At 39.5% G+C, this 17,409-nt stretch overlaps 1 protein-coding gene across 6 annotated transcripts in view; it reads right to left on the minus strand.

Moving 5' to 3' along the window:
- The window catches only part of Samd12 (sterile alpha motif domain containing 12), a 503,423-nt gene that overhangs the window by 195,629 nt on the left and 290,385 nt on the right, over positions 1-17,409 (minus strand). The gene's annotated exons all lie outside the window — the stretch shown is intronic.

Below are 17,409 nucleotides of genomic sequence, written 5' to 3' on the forward strand. Positions count from 1 at the left end.
TTGCCAGAACTACATAGAGAGACTCTGCCTAAAAACAAACAAACAAACAAACAAACAAACAAACAAATGAACAAACAAGTAGATTGAAGGCGGAGGATCTTAAGGTAATTTTTTTTTTTTTGTTTATCTTCTTGGTAAAATTATAGAGAAAATGTCATTCTAAATGTCTTCAAATTTCCCTATTCCAGTTTTCATTATTCCCATGAGCCTAAAATTAAAGAGTATGTTTAAAATGTAGGGTTGGCATTTTTAATATACATTTCCCTCTGATACTTACTAAACTATTTAAAATCATAGATTCCATCAAGTGAAAGGAAAACTAAGTAGAATGACTCTGTTGTGAATGGAAACTAGAAGGTGGAAAATAAAACGAGCATCCTTATTTTGCTTGTCGTTTTGAAATTATAGATTCATAAGATATCACAGAAAAGTGTATAGGGAGATTTTATATACTAAAACTATAAAACTGGCATCAGTAGAATGCATTGGTATGTGCATGTGTGTGCACATGTGTGTGTGCACATGTGTGTGTGTATGTGTGTGTACATGTGTGTGTTTATGTGTCTATTTAGAGATTTGTTCACAGCTGTGGTTGTGTAACCTTGTCCACAGTCCACAGATAGAGCAAAGCATCAGAGCGAGGGCTTCTTGCTCTCTACATTCAGGTCACTACACACGCACCATCCCTAGCTCCTGTAACCTCTAATATGTTCTCCATCTGCTTACCTTTGTTATTTCAATAATGTTATCTGCACAGAATCTGATAGAATACAAGCCTTTACACTAGTTTTAAATGATCATGCCTCCTTTGAGATTGTGCCTGTCTGTGTCCTTTCTCTGAAATCCACATATTAATGATAACTTCTAGCATTGTGTTTAAAAATAGGCTTTGCAGAATGCTACTTGTGTTAAAATGAGGTCCTTAGGGTGAGTACTAATTTAACATGGCTCCAATCCTTCTGAGAAGAAGGTGTCTGGAGGCAGATGCAGAGGAATGAGCAGGAAGAGACATAAGGAAAGACGAGTAGCCTCCTACAAGTGAAAGAGAATAGCTTCCAAAGGAACCAGCCCTATAGACTCCTTAATCATCCTCAATCTTAGGTTCGGAGCTTCCAGATTTGTTAAAAAATACGTTTCTATTATTTAAGCCACCTGGCCTACAATATTTTGTTATGGGAACACTAGCAAATGGATGTAATAAATATGCTGATCTGAGTTCCGGTAATTCATTCCACTGCTAGTACATCGCAAGAAGAGATTCATAGATATATTCACACAAAGATCTGTTCAAATATATTCAAAGAAGCATTTTTACAGAGTTGTCCCAAATGGGAGACTGCTTGACTATTAATGATCTGAGGAAGATGTAAATGGATTTTGGTCCATTCACATGCTGCATAGTTTAGGAGAATGAATGAGCAACTCTACAGTCAATGCATATAAATTCCATAAACAAAAAGTTGGATAATAGAGGTAGATACCTTAGTGTACATTGTATGATTCCACTTATGATAAGTATACAAACACAGATGGCATTATTGTTGACTATGAGAATTTATCACTGTATTTATCCTTTGAGGGGTAGTATGTAGGGACAAACTTTTTGTGCACTATGTAAAAGGTGCCTTTGTATCATTCAAATGCTAATTTCCATACCATCAGAGGGTCAAATACAGGCTGAACTGTTATTGTTATGAAGCATCACCTATCTCAGTGTTTTGTAAACATTCTTCTCCATCACCTTGATTCAGCCCATGACTGGGCATAACAGTCAGGAAGGCTGGACTTCTTACCCCACCCAGGGGTCCCAGGTAGAGAGAGGTATAGAGGGGACCATGAGGAAGGAAGAAAAGAGGTGGCCATGAGGTCCAGGGTCCAGGAGGAGTCATGATGAGCAAGTCTTCAAGGGATTTGCCATGTGGTTAAATTGAGAGAGCAGCTATGAGGATACACATGAACAGAGTGAGCCAGAGCAAATCCAGATAGTAAGCAATGGGGCCCTCACCTGAGTATGAACATTTTAGTCAGGTTAGAATACCTTGGAGCCTGTCCAGCTGAGGTTTGCAGTTTGTTAGTAAAAATACCAGGTCTTTATGCCTATTATTCAGGAGCAAACGGTGTATAGAAACTTCCCTGGAAAATTCTACTACAGTGGTACCTGTTAGCAGAAGTGAATGGGGCTTTTAGAGTGCTAGAGATGCTCTAGCTACAGGCCTGAAAAGAAATGACATGGTATATTTAGTCCATCAAATGTACTGATTGTACAGTTAATAGGGTGTCCCAGGAAGATTATTCTTCAAGAGAAAAAAAATAGAAGGTGGTTTTCTTTAAAGAAACTTGGGCAAGGACGGCCAGCCAGTGAATTCCTGGGATCCATCTGTCTCCATCTTCCAATTCTGGGTTACAGACAGGCTTAGTGAAGCCAGGCTTTTTATACGGATGCTGGGAATTCAAACTCAGTTCTTCTTCTTGCAGAAAAAATGATCTTACCCACTGAGTTATCTCCCCAGGCCCTAAAGACTCTGTATCTATATTTACAAAAGATAAGCAAATTTATATTTTTCAGAAAAAAAAGCAGATAAAAATATATTCTATTCAAATGTTTTAGTTTTTCAGGATTTTATCCAGGGCTCCCTTGTTGAAAAGAGGCTTCAAGATATTTGAGGTTAATAGCTCTTTGCTAAAGCAGAGACACGGTCTTTGTTTTCATTTTGACTAGAGAAGTCATTTATGGACCAAAAGGAGGCTTTGAGTCTATTCTGCCTATATGATGTTAGGGGTATACATGCTGCTAAACTCCTTGAATTTACACACTGGCAGTGTTATTTATTAGCTGTAAAACAGGCTAGTTATTTAATTACATGACTTCTCCATTCATCAGTTAATTCTCTACAAAAATGGAGGTGATAACATTTGTCTATCTTGTAGGTGCTTATGAGAGTTAAATTAGTATATTCTGGCTGGTGTAGTGTGACCACTTCTGGTCACTCAGTATCCTTGGCTTCATGGGATTTTCAGTTCCTGAGAGGCTATATTCTTCTTTCAAGGTCACTATTTTTCCTCCATCTTTGTTTCTTTTTCTTTTTCCTGGAATTTCCTTCCCACTGTCTTTCAAATGACTGACTCCCACTCAGTCATTGGAAAGCCATCTCTAAAACAGGCCTCCTCTCATGAGTCTGTCTCTCAACAGCTTTCATAACTATCTTTATTCTGTTTGTTAGTTGTTGTCTACAGAATGAAGAGTGATGGCTGGCTTAGTATCTGTCTTCCTTCTTTCTTTAGACCCGAACCCACTATGTGACCAGCTCTTCCTTAATATTCATTCCGGAGTCACTGATGAACTTCAAGTAAGTGTAGATAATAAGATGGTTAATTCATGCCTGTGGGCAGTGCACAAGTCTTTCTTATGTGTGATATGGGTGTGGACTTTACTAGTCTGTTCTCAATCATGTTACAGAGTGGTGAAAAGCCAAAGACAATGCTGCCATGACGAAGCAGCACTTAGCCTTTTATCGGGTGTGAATAGGACCTTTCCTCCATTCTGGGTAGAAGCATATTGAAGCAAATAAGATTTTAGTCTGTGGCAGAGGAACCCATATCAACCGAGACAGTACACATGATACGCACAGGTAAAGTTTCTCCAAGGAAGGATTTTGTTACGAACATGATGGGAGAGTTACAGATCCACTGTTCAGGAGCCAGAGACCAAGTTGTGACTATTTACACTTAACCAAGGAGTTTCATTCAAGTCAACCGTTTAAAGCCTTTGCTTTTCCAGTTTAAACCTAGTTGTTGTGGCAGAGACTGCTAACAATACACTAACATCTATTTTTCCTTTCAGGGGACTACAATTTCAAATTTCCCTTGGGGCTGGTGTGTTTATGCAATTAAGGTCTTGCCAACATAATGTCAACATAAGTGACATTTGTAACCTTTCTTTGCTTGCTCAAGGTCCTCTACTTTGAGGCTTGATCCTTAAATCACTGTGTAGAATGGAGCCACCCTACTGATCTGCAACCTCCAGCTAGGAATGTTAAATGACAAACAACTAAGCCACTTACTTTTTGGAAAACATTTGCTACAACAGCTAGAGTTGATATGACTAATACATGTGTCCTATCTACTTTGCAGGACTATGAGAAATAGTATGTGTAAGGAAGAGAAACAGCCCGGGGAGGTAACAGGGCTATAAAAATTGTCACCATTATTATTAATACAGAGAAAACAAATGTCTAGTAGACTTTCTGACATACCACCCATACTTAACATTTATTTATTGAGTGAATAAATGAACATCTTGCAGAAAAAAAAAAAGCCCGAATTGAAGAAATCTACATGAAACAACAGCACTGGTAAATCATTTGTACAGGGAGAAATCTTTCACTCACTTGGGTTCTTACAAGTTATACAAAGCTTTTTGGGATGTACTTTTACCCCAAAATATTCTTGCTTCTTTCTAAGATTTTTTTTTTCTTTTACCATCAAAAACAGGCTATAAAATACTAAACATCATTTTTTTGATAGAGAATCTATCTTTAATCCCACTGTACTGGCTAGTTTTGTGTCAACTTGACACAGCTGGAGAAATCACAGAGAAAGGAGCTTCAGTTGAGGAAATGCCTCCAAGAGATCCAACTGTAAGGCATTTTCTCAATTAGTGATCAAGGGGGAAAGGCCCCTTGTGGGTGGTGCCATCTCTGGGCTGGTAGTCTTGGATTCTATAAGAGAGCAGGCTGAGCAAGCCAGAGGAGGCAAGCCAGTAAAGAACATCCCTCCATGGCCTCTGTATCAGCTCCTGCTCCCTGACCTGTTTGAGTTCCAGTCCTGACTTCCTTTGGTGATGAACAACAGCATGGAAGTGTAAGCCGAATAAACCCTTTCCTCCCCAACTTGTTTCTTGGTCATGATGTTTGTGCAGGAATAGAAACCCTGACTAAGACACCCACTATACAAACCCAGCTATTTCATTTTTGCCCCTTTCTATGTCATGTGTATGAAGGTCTATTATAAATCTGCCTCAACTTATTTTTTTAAACACATTTTATTTTTTAACAGAGGAGGAATAGTGTAGCCTTGTTAATTATCAAGAAGTGGCATTAACAAAGAACTACCTAACATTCTCAACAAGTTATATTTAATTTTGGCAAGGAATTCCAACTTTTACGAAAAAGTATACCTTGGAGAAAAGGCAATTTTTATAAGAATGTGCATGGAGGGAGTTAATTCTAACTACAATTAGGTTGATTGAGATTATAAATACCATGTTGTCTCCATTTTACATTTGCCATCTATCTTAGGTCTTCCAAGGGTGACATGAAAGGCAAATAAGTACATGAGAACTGTATTCAATGATAATGATGCTTCAAGTAGAGTATGAACAACAATAAATAAGACATCATCTATCTATCCATATATCAAAAAGAATATGTGTGTGTGTGTGTGTGTGTGTGTGTGTGTCTGTCTGTCTGTCTGTCTGTATGTATGTATGATATGTATTAGTATTGAAGACAAGAAGGAGCTGCAGGGAGTTTGGCATAAGGTAGATGAGAGGTAGGACTTGAGTGATGCTATACAGATATGGGGGTTGGGGGTGAGGTAGGACTTGAGTGATGCTATACAGGTATGGGGGTTGGGGGTGAGGTAGGACTTGAGTGATGGTATACATGTATGGGGGTTGGGGGTGAGGTAGGACTTGAGTGATGCTATACAGGTATGGGGGTTGGGGGTGAAAAGGAAGGGAAGCTCCCTAGATTATGGAGCAGAAGAAAAGTAGGAAAGAATATGTTTATGAGATGAAGTTTATTCTACCTACTGGGCTATTAGTAGAGACCACTGGATGTGAGCGGATGAGAATAGACCAGGTAGCTGACATGTGATTATAAAGACAAGATAAAGCCTCAGCACAATAGTGATGGGACTTGGCATGTGGGCAGTCCACCTTCATTGAGAAGTGTATTGATCTGCACTGTGCTATGTGAATGACTCACTAATGATCATGGTGACTAGCTTCTAGGGTGCACATGGCTAGGGGACAATTACTTTTCTTTTTATAGATGACATCAGTAGAATAATTCAATACTGTGCTGTGCATGTCTTATGACTACTGTTGGTTTCTCAATACAACATACTTTATTCTAGGTGGCCAGTATCAGTCACCTAATACAGACAATGGAAGGTATACTGACCCTTGACTTCTCTATCCTACAGACTTAGCACCCCACGCACTGAGATTATAGTCATGATAAATCATGGCCAGCCCTAACTAGTGTTGAGAACAAGACACATGTAGCCTCTCAGCACTTGCTTTCTAAGGAAACGCTTCATACCATTTCCAATTTTAAATCCCGGGAGTATGTTTGGAATGAACATCATAGATCCAGGGAGTGAAAGAGGAAACAAGGAGAGGAAGTGAGAGGAAAAAGTATGAAAGCTTTAAAGTAATTTCCCTTTAAGATACAATAACAAATAAAAAAATATATTTAGGGTACAGAGAATGGTGTTTTGATATATATGTGCAATGTAAAAATGCTTGTCACAATCAAGCTAATCAAAAGATCTATCACTTCATGTAGCTGTGTGTGTATGTATGTATGTGTGTATGTATGTGTGTGTGTGTGCATGTGTGTGCACCTGTACCCGTGGTGATGCACATATGAACATGTTCACTCATTTACATTTAAGGCATAATTCTCATAGTAACCTTCAAACACAGACATCTCTAAATATCTCTAGAGAATGAGATCTAAGAGCCCACCATGGACACCCAAATCTAATCTAACAATGCTCAAGTCCCACTTCTAGACTAATAAATTATTTATGCATATATATATATATACATATATATATATTCTCATAGACTTTAAATAACCTGTAGGTTAGTTATAAGATCGGATCCAGGGTAAGTACTAGGTAAGAATTGCTATGCTCTATTGTCTCTCTGTGGGTATAGATTTTGAGGACACTGAGAGCCAGCATTGTATGTCATAGTCATTATTAACTGTTGCCATCAGGCATGCAGTCAGTCTCCAGATCTTAGAACAGTGTGCTTGCACCCTCTGATCACCATCCCCCCAAGTCCTCCATCCCTAGAATGTAGGTTACTGCCCTTAATTCTGATCCTGTTTTTGAAATTACTTTCAGATGAAAAGGAACACCAATAATATAAAAATTCTAGGACTCTCTGGGGGAGATGAATGGATTAATAAAACTGGTCTAGCAATACTGAATAATTTGGAAGCAACGCCAAACTTGACTAACAACAGCCAAGCAGGGTGGCTTATTTTAGAAACATTTTGTCGTAGCTTTGTTGAGTATACTACAAATGCATGGTTCCACTGAAACCATGGGGAGTGCTCATGATTCAGCTATTTAAGCGTGATATGAAATTAAAGATAGAATGAGATTTGTGATCTTGTTTAATTACACTTGGTAGTTTTATTTCTCAATAGCAGCTCCCTATTATATAGTGTTGAGTTAGATGGACACACACACACACACACACACACACACACACACTACAGGTAGAGGATAAATTGACTCTATGGTAGTCACCATTCAATTGCAAGGATTTTAGATGCAAAAAGCCACCTTGAGTTTTCTCATAAATAACTTGTGAGAAATGTAGAACCTATATCAGAATAAAATTATCACAGCTGAGGTGTAAGTCATTAAGTACTGGATCCTTAAAAAGAATTAGAATTCAGAACTGAGAAGATGGAGAAGAGAAGTATGTGTGTGTGTGTGGGTGTGTGTGTGGGTGTGTGTGTGTGTGAGTGAGAGAGAGAGAGAGAGAGAGAGAGAGAGAGAGAGAGAGAGAGAGAGAAAGGGAGGGAGGGAGGGAGGGAGGGAGGGAGGGAGGGAGGGAGGGAGGGAGGGAGGGAGGGAGAGAGAGAGAGAGAGAGTGCGTGTGAGCACTTGGATAACTGAGTGACTGATTTTACTTCAGAATTCCAATATGGTGAAAATACTAAGGGGGAAAGAGAATGATTTCAACTGTGTTTGGGGATGCTTACTGCTGATGAACTTAAAGGTGCATACAACTGAATCTGCATAGGTTCATTGGATGCTATCACCCTCTTGTCTTCCTTGCTTTAGCTCCGTGGCTAAGGAACTCTTACTTTACAGCATCTTTGGGTCTATCTTGAGTATCTTGCATTTTAATTCTGCAGGACCCGTGCATGTTTCGCTGGCTCAACAGATAATTTATGGAAATGGGGTACAAAATGACCTATAAATCACTCTCCATAAAAGTCAGCAAGATGCCTCATCTCATGCTGAAATGGTTATTGTAGTTAAATCTTCCATTCTTTGGGGGTGGAGAGATGCCTTCTGCACAATTCCACTTAGCAGCAGGAAACAAAATCTTAGATATAATTAGTCTAATCTAGCCAGTTTTGTGTCACATTTACAGTGAAGCAAATCAAAGAAGAAAACAACTAGAAAACTGCTATTTTGGTCCCTTCCAGAAAATGACCGTATACTGGCCTATGAACATACACATGACTGATCCCGGGCGATGTATTGCTAGTCCAGAGATCTGCTGAGGCAGGTTGCCTCAAAGAAGGAAATTATGCAGGGAATTCATGAATGGATTGCCCAGAATTTTAAACTGAGATAGGATTTTTTTTTCTGGAGCATGGTCTTTTGATTTTATTTCATTTTATTTTTTACTTACTCACTTTACATCCAACTCACTGACCCCTTCCCAGTTAGCCCCTCCCACAATCTTACTCTTCCACAGCACTATGCATCACTGAGTGAACTCCGGACAGGAATTCACATAGAGGGGGAACCTGGAGGCAGAAGCTGATACAGTGGCCATGGAAGGGTGCTGCTTACTGGCATGGTCAACCTGCTTTGTTATTGATCTCAGGATCACCAGCCCAGGGATGTCTCCACCCACACATGGGCTGGGCATTCTCCCACGATCATAAAAATGCCTTACAGCCTTTCCTATAAACTGGATCTTATGGAGACATTTTCTTAATTGAGATTCCTTTCTCTCAGACAACTTCAGCTTTTTTCAAATTATTGTAAATCTAGCCAGAACGACAGTCAATTAATGAGGATCTACAGTAAATTTGTCCTATCTAGGCCCCTAAAGGTCTTGAGCAGTCTTCAGCATTCCTGGAACCAGCCTTTCTCTGAGGGGGAGCAGGCTAGGCTCATGGTCGAGATATGCTAGAGAGTGGTGGAGCTCAAAGTAACCTCTGAGAGCACCTACAGAGGAGACAGGTCTCCAGGTCCCAAAGTTGCAAATGCAAGGGGTATCTTTTAAGCTTTGTCTGATGTATCAAAATACATTGAGTCTTTGATACATAGACTAAATGGAGACATAGCTCCCTCCATTTATAACTTTTTATATTGATTATATATAACCTAATATTATATAATATACATATATATAATATACAATATATTAATATAATATAATATATGCATATATGTAACAATTAGTCAAATTACAATGTAACAGAAAATTAATATATACTGAACACTCTTAATAAGATTTTGTATGATGACAGCACATTATGTTCTCTTCATCTCTGGGACAGACAAGGTGATGGACATAACTATGTTTCCTTTCTTTTTGGGCGGGGGGTTCCATAGAAACTCACTTTTACCTTTAGGATAAAAGCACATTCCTGTTCTGGCTTTTCAGCACCCTGTGGTGTGTTGCTCACCATCCTGGCCTCTGTCTGCTTCCTTAGCACATCTTTCTGCTATTGTTCTCCGTTAACTGAATTAACTGAGTTATTGCCACTCTCTAATCTCTTCCTGTCACCTGCGCTCTCTTGGGAGCGCACTCTGATGTGTGGTGAGAAATAAAGTTAAAGAATTTTTGAAAAACAAAGAACCAAAAAACCCAAAAAACAAATTAGTAGCCAGAGTCACATGAGTGCATAGGAGAAAACTGTAGCCCTTGTTCTAATATGGATACATGGTCTCAGGCCACCATGGGAATTGATCAGGGACAGTGAATGGCTACACTTAGCAAGAATGTTGAGGTTTATATAAAAAAATCTTATTATAAAATGTCATACAAAAGAAGTTATTAAAATAATGCTATAAATATAACTTAATTACTAGAATAAATTAAAACCTTTAAGGGTACAATTTTTAAAATATCATTATTCAAATTAATATTACTATTAAAAATTAAAATAAACCAACCAACCAAAGAGTACGGAGTTCCCATGGCTCCAGCTGGATATGTAGCAGAGGACTGTCTTATCTGGTATCACTGGGAGGGGATTCCCTTGGTCCTGTGGAGGCTTGAAGACCCAGGATAGGGGAATGCTAGGGTGCTGAGGCAGGAGTAAGTGGGTGGGTGGGGAAGCACCCTCATAGAGGCAGGGGGAGGGAGGCTGGTGGAGGGAAAACTGGAAAGGTGATAGCATTTGAAATGTAAATAAATAAAATAACCAATAAAAATTACACTAAACCAAATACCCATGTAGCTACTGAATGTAGAAGTAGAACTATAAACAGTGACACTGAAGGCCGAGAGTGTCACTCTTCGGCCGTTTCCCCAACCCATCTGCAACAACCACTGTGCTATACTTTCAGTCACCATTTACCTGTTCAAACGTACATTAATCATCTATGTACGCATCTCTATCTGATCAAGGCTAATCAAAATGTTGCCAGCTAGTGAAATTCATGTTGACCATATTGACTGTCTTGCACACATGCACCTTCTGATCAACTCTCTGTTTTACATTTGTCCACATTACTGGATATGGCAAATTGGGATCTGTGTACACTATACACATATACCACACTTCACGTAACCATAACCACACACAGAGTCTGGATATATTTCCAGTTCTAGACAGTTACTGCCTTTTCTGTGAATCTAGTCTGGGATCTAGAACAATGTGCTGTCCTCATGCATGGACAAAAGTTAACATGGTTCAACCATGCAAGATTCCTCTTCTCCCTCTCCCTGTCTCCCTCCCTCTCCCCTTCCCTACTCCCTCTTCTTGCCCTTCCCCCTCTTCTCTCTCCCCTGTCCCTCTCCCTTCTGCCTCTGCCTCTCCCTTCCATGCCCCAACCCCCCTGCTCTGTATGTATTGTGTTGTGTTGTTGGGGATAAAATCAAGGGCTTGTGCATGCTAAACCTGTGCTCTGCTACTGACTTATATCGATAGTTTTGAGATAATATCTTGACATGCAGTTCAGGATTGTCTCAATCTCTGTATCCTCCTGCCTTAGTATCAAAGTTTCTATAGGTTTGCCACACTAAGCTCACTGGGAATAGTTCTCTAACAGAAATGTCACCAATGAGAAATTCTTTAAAGAATGGAACAAATATTCTCAGCTCCAGGCCTCAGATACGTACATTCCAATACTTGGGGAATAAAGTCTCACATAAGACTAGATACAGCCACATTGGATACTCACGGTAGTAAGCAAGGTGAAGTGTACGTGAGATATGGGGAGGTTGGTCTTCGGGCCAAGACCCATCTTTCTTCACAGATGTACTATTTAGAAAAATGCTCAGGCAAAATTCCATGGCAAGGGACTCATGAACTTGGCCCCTAGCCATTCTCCCAAGGCTACCAATTAGCAAAAACTTTTTATGTCAATGTCAACCACAAAGACCACAACTTAAGAGTTCCAGGGAATTCAGGAAGTCACCTTGGGCATTACTGAAATGTGAGTTACCCAACAGGCTGCAACATGGGCTAGAATAGTTCCTCAGGAAAAAAAATATATATATATACATACATACATGTCAAAAAAGAGGAGAATATAAATGGAAAAACGTTTAGCACAAGGCGAGAGTGTACCTTCTTTTGTATTCCAAAAATCTTTGCTCCAAACACAAATATTCAGAAAGATAAGTAATGAGGCCTTATATCAAAATAAAAGGGATCTTATTAAAAGAACAAAAAAAAAAAATCAGGCAAATAATTCCATTGCTGAATCAAAAACCTCATGCCTAGAAAGCAGAAAACCAGCCCTGAATTAAATGTATTACAATAGTGAGGCAAGACAACAGTTCCTATGTCTGTGATCACCAAACTAAGAAGTGGGTGGGAGATATACGGATACGTACATGGTTAGGGGCAACACAGGAGATTTTGATTCAGTGGGTTTTTGTGAGGTGAGAAATCTGTGTTTACAAAGTCTCCCTGAAAATCAACTTCACTGAGAAGTTATTAAGGTGAGTCTATCTTGAAACAACCACTCAGAGATCAGAGGGAAAAACAAAACAAAACAAAGAAACAATAACAACAACAACAACAAAACAAGCAGGTAGAAATGATGTAAGGAGGAAAGATAAGTGGAGAGGCCAGAGAGGTTTTAGTTTATGCAACCGTAATTTAAAACTTTTAGGATAATGATTATGTAATGGGTGTGCAACCAAAAATAAAATAGAAACCTGAAATTCCTCTTCATTCCTATGAGTGGGGATGCGCATGAAATCATTCATTAAAACTAGAAGTGACCATCGTCTCTTCAGGGTTGAGATTAACATGTGCTGTGGTGATTTAACATCTTTCATCGATTTGACTCATTTCCCAGAAGAGGATGCACAGCTGCCCTCCATTTTTGTATTCATAGCACCAAAGTGGTCCTTCTGCTCTTCCCTGGTTTTCTCAGCATGATGGCTGCACAGGTAGGATGGTGCTTTGGTATGATGGTGTGTGTGTGTGTGTGTGTGTGTGTGTGTGCGCGTGCACACATGCACATGCATGTACAGAGGTTGTAATGTCTTCGAATATCTAGGTCCCCTGCCACAAGGTCTATCTTTGTAAGGCCATAAGAACTTACTGGTAATGTTTCAATATTTTAGCACCTCGTACTTTTATCTATTCTTTATTCTCATAGTTATTATCATCACAACATGACTCTTCAGCCACAGCAACAAGGCAGTTCTTGAATCTTTCTGCCATCCCTGGAATGCATCCATTGCTGGTTCAGGCTCAGTTACAAAACTTCAGTTTCCCAGCTCTTAATCCTGCCCTTTATAAAGGAAGTCAGGGGTCTCTTGTAGTTCCCTTGGCACACCCTCTATGCCTTTATATACCTCATGTGTTAGTGTGACTCTTTTGTATTCTGTCTCCAAGAAGGAGAACAGAGGCATTTTGTTCTAAGAGAGTATGTGGTATTTGCCTTCTAGCGTTAGTTAGGGGCCTGAAAAGCATAAGAAAATGTAACTACAAAGCATAACCTCTCAGATAGTTACTGTATGGAGTGCTCCCCTGAGCTGATTAACATTCGCTCTGGCCCCCTCCTTCTGTGCTAAGCACTTGTTTCTTAGAGAGTATAAGAGGTAGTTTGTCCCCAGAGCTTCTGAGTTTCAGAGTCACTGTGTCTCTGAGTACAGTTGAGATTTTTGATGTGACAAGACAAATTGGCAAAGGTGCAATGGGAAGTTGGCCATGCTCTCTCATTGAAGATCTATGGATCTTGTGTTTCTTTTCATCTGCACACAAGAATTCCCACAACTCCCTGTATAGGCAATGACATTAAACTCATACACCTTTATGTTTTGTGGTTCCCAAGAGTATTACTTCTGAAAGAGTGTACACACATAAACGCCTTGTGTTGACACTGAATATTCCCATGCTGAGAAATCATCTCACACATTACGTTTTAGAAGATGAATGATATTATAGGCCAAGAGGACGATTCTAGTTTTTAAGGAAAGTTCAAAGAAGTGAATGTTGAAGAGTGGGGCTTGATTTATAATGAAGAAAGCATTCATCGCCAGGACTTGAAGAGACACTAAAGTATCACCAGTTCTGTGTTTCATCTTCCCTCTGCCTCCTATCTGACCACTGGTGTTGCCTTGCATCATACTGTAGGTTTGAACCTAACAGCCCAGCCCATGTACCATGCATATGAAGTTATGACATGTGTGTGTGTGTTTATGGTGTATGTTCAAATTGTAAGTGCTTGCTTTGCAAATCAATAACTCCCCCTTTCAGATGTAGCCCAGGCAACTAAGGAATACTAAGAGTGAGAGAAATTGTTTTCTCAATGGAAGAGTACACCAACTGTTTATTCAGCACCAAATGGCCAGCCCAAAAACATATTTGCAAGGAACATTATGCAGACCGACCAGTTTATAGGTTATATAGCAGGTTATGATACATACACACACACACACACACACACACACACACACACACACACACACACACACCCCACATACACACAGCCATGAATTTAGAAGACAGCAAGGAGTATATGTGACAGTTTGAAGGGAGGGAAGGGAAGAAGAAATGATGTAATTATATCATAACTTCAAAAAATAAAGAGGTAGCCCAAACATTATATCTTCTCCAAGGCTCTGTCTATCCCATCATGTGACCCACAGAGAGAATCACAGCACAAACTGCCAGAACTTATGCCATATAACAACTGATCCTTCAAAGTATCTCCCTTCATGTTTTATTCAACGAATAGTTGCTGAATATCAGCTCTGCATGTGAGTAATCTGAGGACACAGTCCGCATTTGTCATCCTTCACCTTAGACCACAGTGCTAACCTCGGCAGAGGCTACACATACTCTATGTTTTTGTTGCTTAAAAAAAAAAAAACAAAAACCCGCAAGATAGCTTCCAGCTTTTTGATAGCCAGGAAGGACTAAGCTTATTTATAGCAGAGTATGAAAACCTTGAGTAGCTTTTTCAGCTCACAGAGCACTTTTCAAGTCCCCAAGTCTTGAAAGCATATTTCATAGCAGTCTTGGGTCAGAAGTTTCCTCACTATGGTAAAGGTACAGTCACTAATAACCAAGAGGCATTTCATAGACATCGGCACAGCAAACAACTCTTGTCTCAAAGTGCTTTACTTTCTGGGCAAAGCTACTGAGGTACAGCTGGTACCCACAAAACCAGGCTCCTGCTCCCTGTCATCTGTATGCAGGGATCTATGTAGGTCTCTGTCAACAACATGTCTCCCAGCTTCCTTAGTAATGACAAATGAAAGGACTCATCTTCCCTTATCATTCAGGGGATTGGCTACAAAGCTTTTTGGTCCTGTGCCCCGGTGATGTCAAATGGTATCTGGCATAAGCAGTAACTACTAACTCCCACAGTCTAGAGTGACACACTAAACGTTTTCTCCTTTTATCTTGCTATTCTGATGGCGAGCCAGCTTCCCTTTGAAGTGTCTGCCAATTTTTTTTTCCAGTTACACCATGCTGTCTACTACCTCAGGAAATGACCACACTTTGGACTCTCTACCTGCACAGTAATGCTGAAGAACTCTTGTACTGCACTAGGTGGATGCCAGCTAACAGAGGAACAGAGAAATGACATCTTTCAAGGGTCTTTTCTGTTTTCTCTTTACTCCATAAAATAACCCCATGTCAGTAAGAAGCCTGTTGCTTATTCCAATACTCCAATGCAGTTGGATAAGATTTAGCCAGAGCAGTAGATTACTAAATGTTCCATGGTCAGAGTGACAGCATAGATAGTAGAACCAGCTCTGATCAGCTCTGAACTCATAACAAAAATCTCCCTTCTGGAAGGTAGTTAAACATCAAGCTGGGTTATCAAAGAAAGCCAAACAGTCTCTTTTGCTTGAAGAGTTATAAGCCGGCATATCACTATTCTATGGATAGGTGGTGCTTGGTTTAACCTGAAGTAAGGAGCATAACACATATGACCTTTCTAAGTTTTATTTTGGGGGTGGGGGTCTATGATATTATCATAGAAACTTTTTTTCCTGAATTGAAAGAGAAAGAAGGGCCCATGCTTCAAGGATTCTTTCTATGCATGCTAACTCCTGTTGAAATATTTGGCACTGTTGATTAGGGGAGAAGACTGTGGAACTAGGCAGGTCTCTGGTACCAGTAGTAATCTATGCCATGCAACATCCCTGCTTCTGTGCACCTCTCCGTTGTATGTGCTTTGTATCCCAAGGCATTGATTGATGCAGATGTCTTGGAAACAGGCATGTCTCTTTTTAACTGTATTTATCTTTGCAGTCACTTCCAACTTTAATTCACTTAACACAGCACCTCTCATAAGGACAAGAATTGAGGGCCATGAAATTCTAGAGTTTTTAAGTGTACTAAAATAAGATAGCCCATGACACAGGAAAATATTTATAACAGCCAAGAGCAACGGCAGTTAACCCACAGGTCAAAGAAAGACGGCAAAACTTCAAAGGACAGAAAGGAAAATTAGTAATCAAGTTATATTTTTGTTTAATGTTGTTCTTTTCTTTTCTTTTCCTTTCTTTTCTTTTCTTTTCTTTTCTTTTCTTTTCTTTTCTTTTCTTTTCTTTTCTTTCTTTTTTTTTGTTTTTTTTTGTTTTTTTTGTTTTAAAGGCAGCATCTCATTCTAGCCCAGGATGGCCTCAGATTTATTATAGTCCTCCTACTATAGTCTGCCACGTGCTGTAGATGTGAGACACCATGCTGGTGTCTTTCATGCTGTTTCTCTGAAAGTGGATCTCTTTTGCCAGGATCAGAAGAGAGTGCTCAAACTTGTAATGGATCACACTGACAGCTTTTGGCTAACTTTAAAAACTTTTGATATTTATAATTTTGTGTAACTACTGACATAATAAATTTGGTTCTTTTGGAGTCTAATGTTGACTGCCATGAACTACTCTTTGAAGGAGAAACTATGTTTTAATAAAGATTGTCTTTTCTTTTTTAGATGCTAATGCTGATAAACTTTCAAGCTTCCAGCAGGAGAGGAATTTTGATGTTTTCCCAAGGAGTCTCTGCGTGCAAGAACTCAGAGTGTGGTGAACAAAGGCAGCAAACAGACTGCTGGTTAAGTATTCCATCAGATTCTCCTTTTCAATCAGTGTCACTCTACCCCCAGAGCTCAGTCTATTTGAGCTGTAGCCGAGTCCTCTACTTGACCAGGCAAGAGTAGCACCCTTGTGCAACAATGCTCAGACACAGTCCCCTTGCTGTATTCAACACAGAAAGAAGTCTTTCCAACGGGATTTTAGTCAACACTGCATGTTGATTCATATAAAAATATTGACATGGATATATACTTTTGTTAGAATAATGGAAAGACCCATTCACCTATGAGATTAAACAAAGGTATCATTATCCCTTTGTCTAACTTAAAAGTTCTGAAGTATAAAGAAAGGGGGTAAAGATGTACAAATTTGAAACATGCTTTTATTTTTGTATTGGTTCTTTGTGAATTTCATGTCATGCACCCCATTACACTCTCCTCTCCCTCCCCTTTTACCCAATCTGTACGCATGTAACTCCCCTAGAAGAGAAAAAAAAAACTTGTGGAAGCTGTAGTGTGTCCTAGTGTGTCCCACTGTATACCTTCACACTTAATCCTTACTTCTTTTCATGCAAATGTTCATTGCAACGAGTTGAGGCCTCTGGCTTCTACTACATAACAGTACTGGAACCTCATGGGGTCTCATCTCAGATATCTTGTGTCATGGAGACCCTGTAG

Source organism: Mus musculus, chromosome 15 (assembly GCF_000001635.26).
Source record: "Mus musculus strain C57BL/6J chromosome 15, GRCm38.p6 C57BL/6J".
In the NCBI taxonomy this organism is placed as follows: Eukaryota; Metazoa; Chordata; class Mammalia; order Rodentia; family Muridae; genus Mus; species Mus musculus.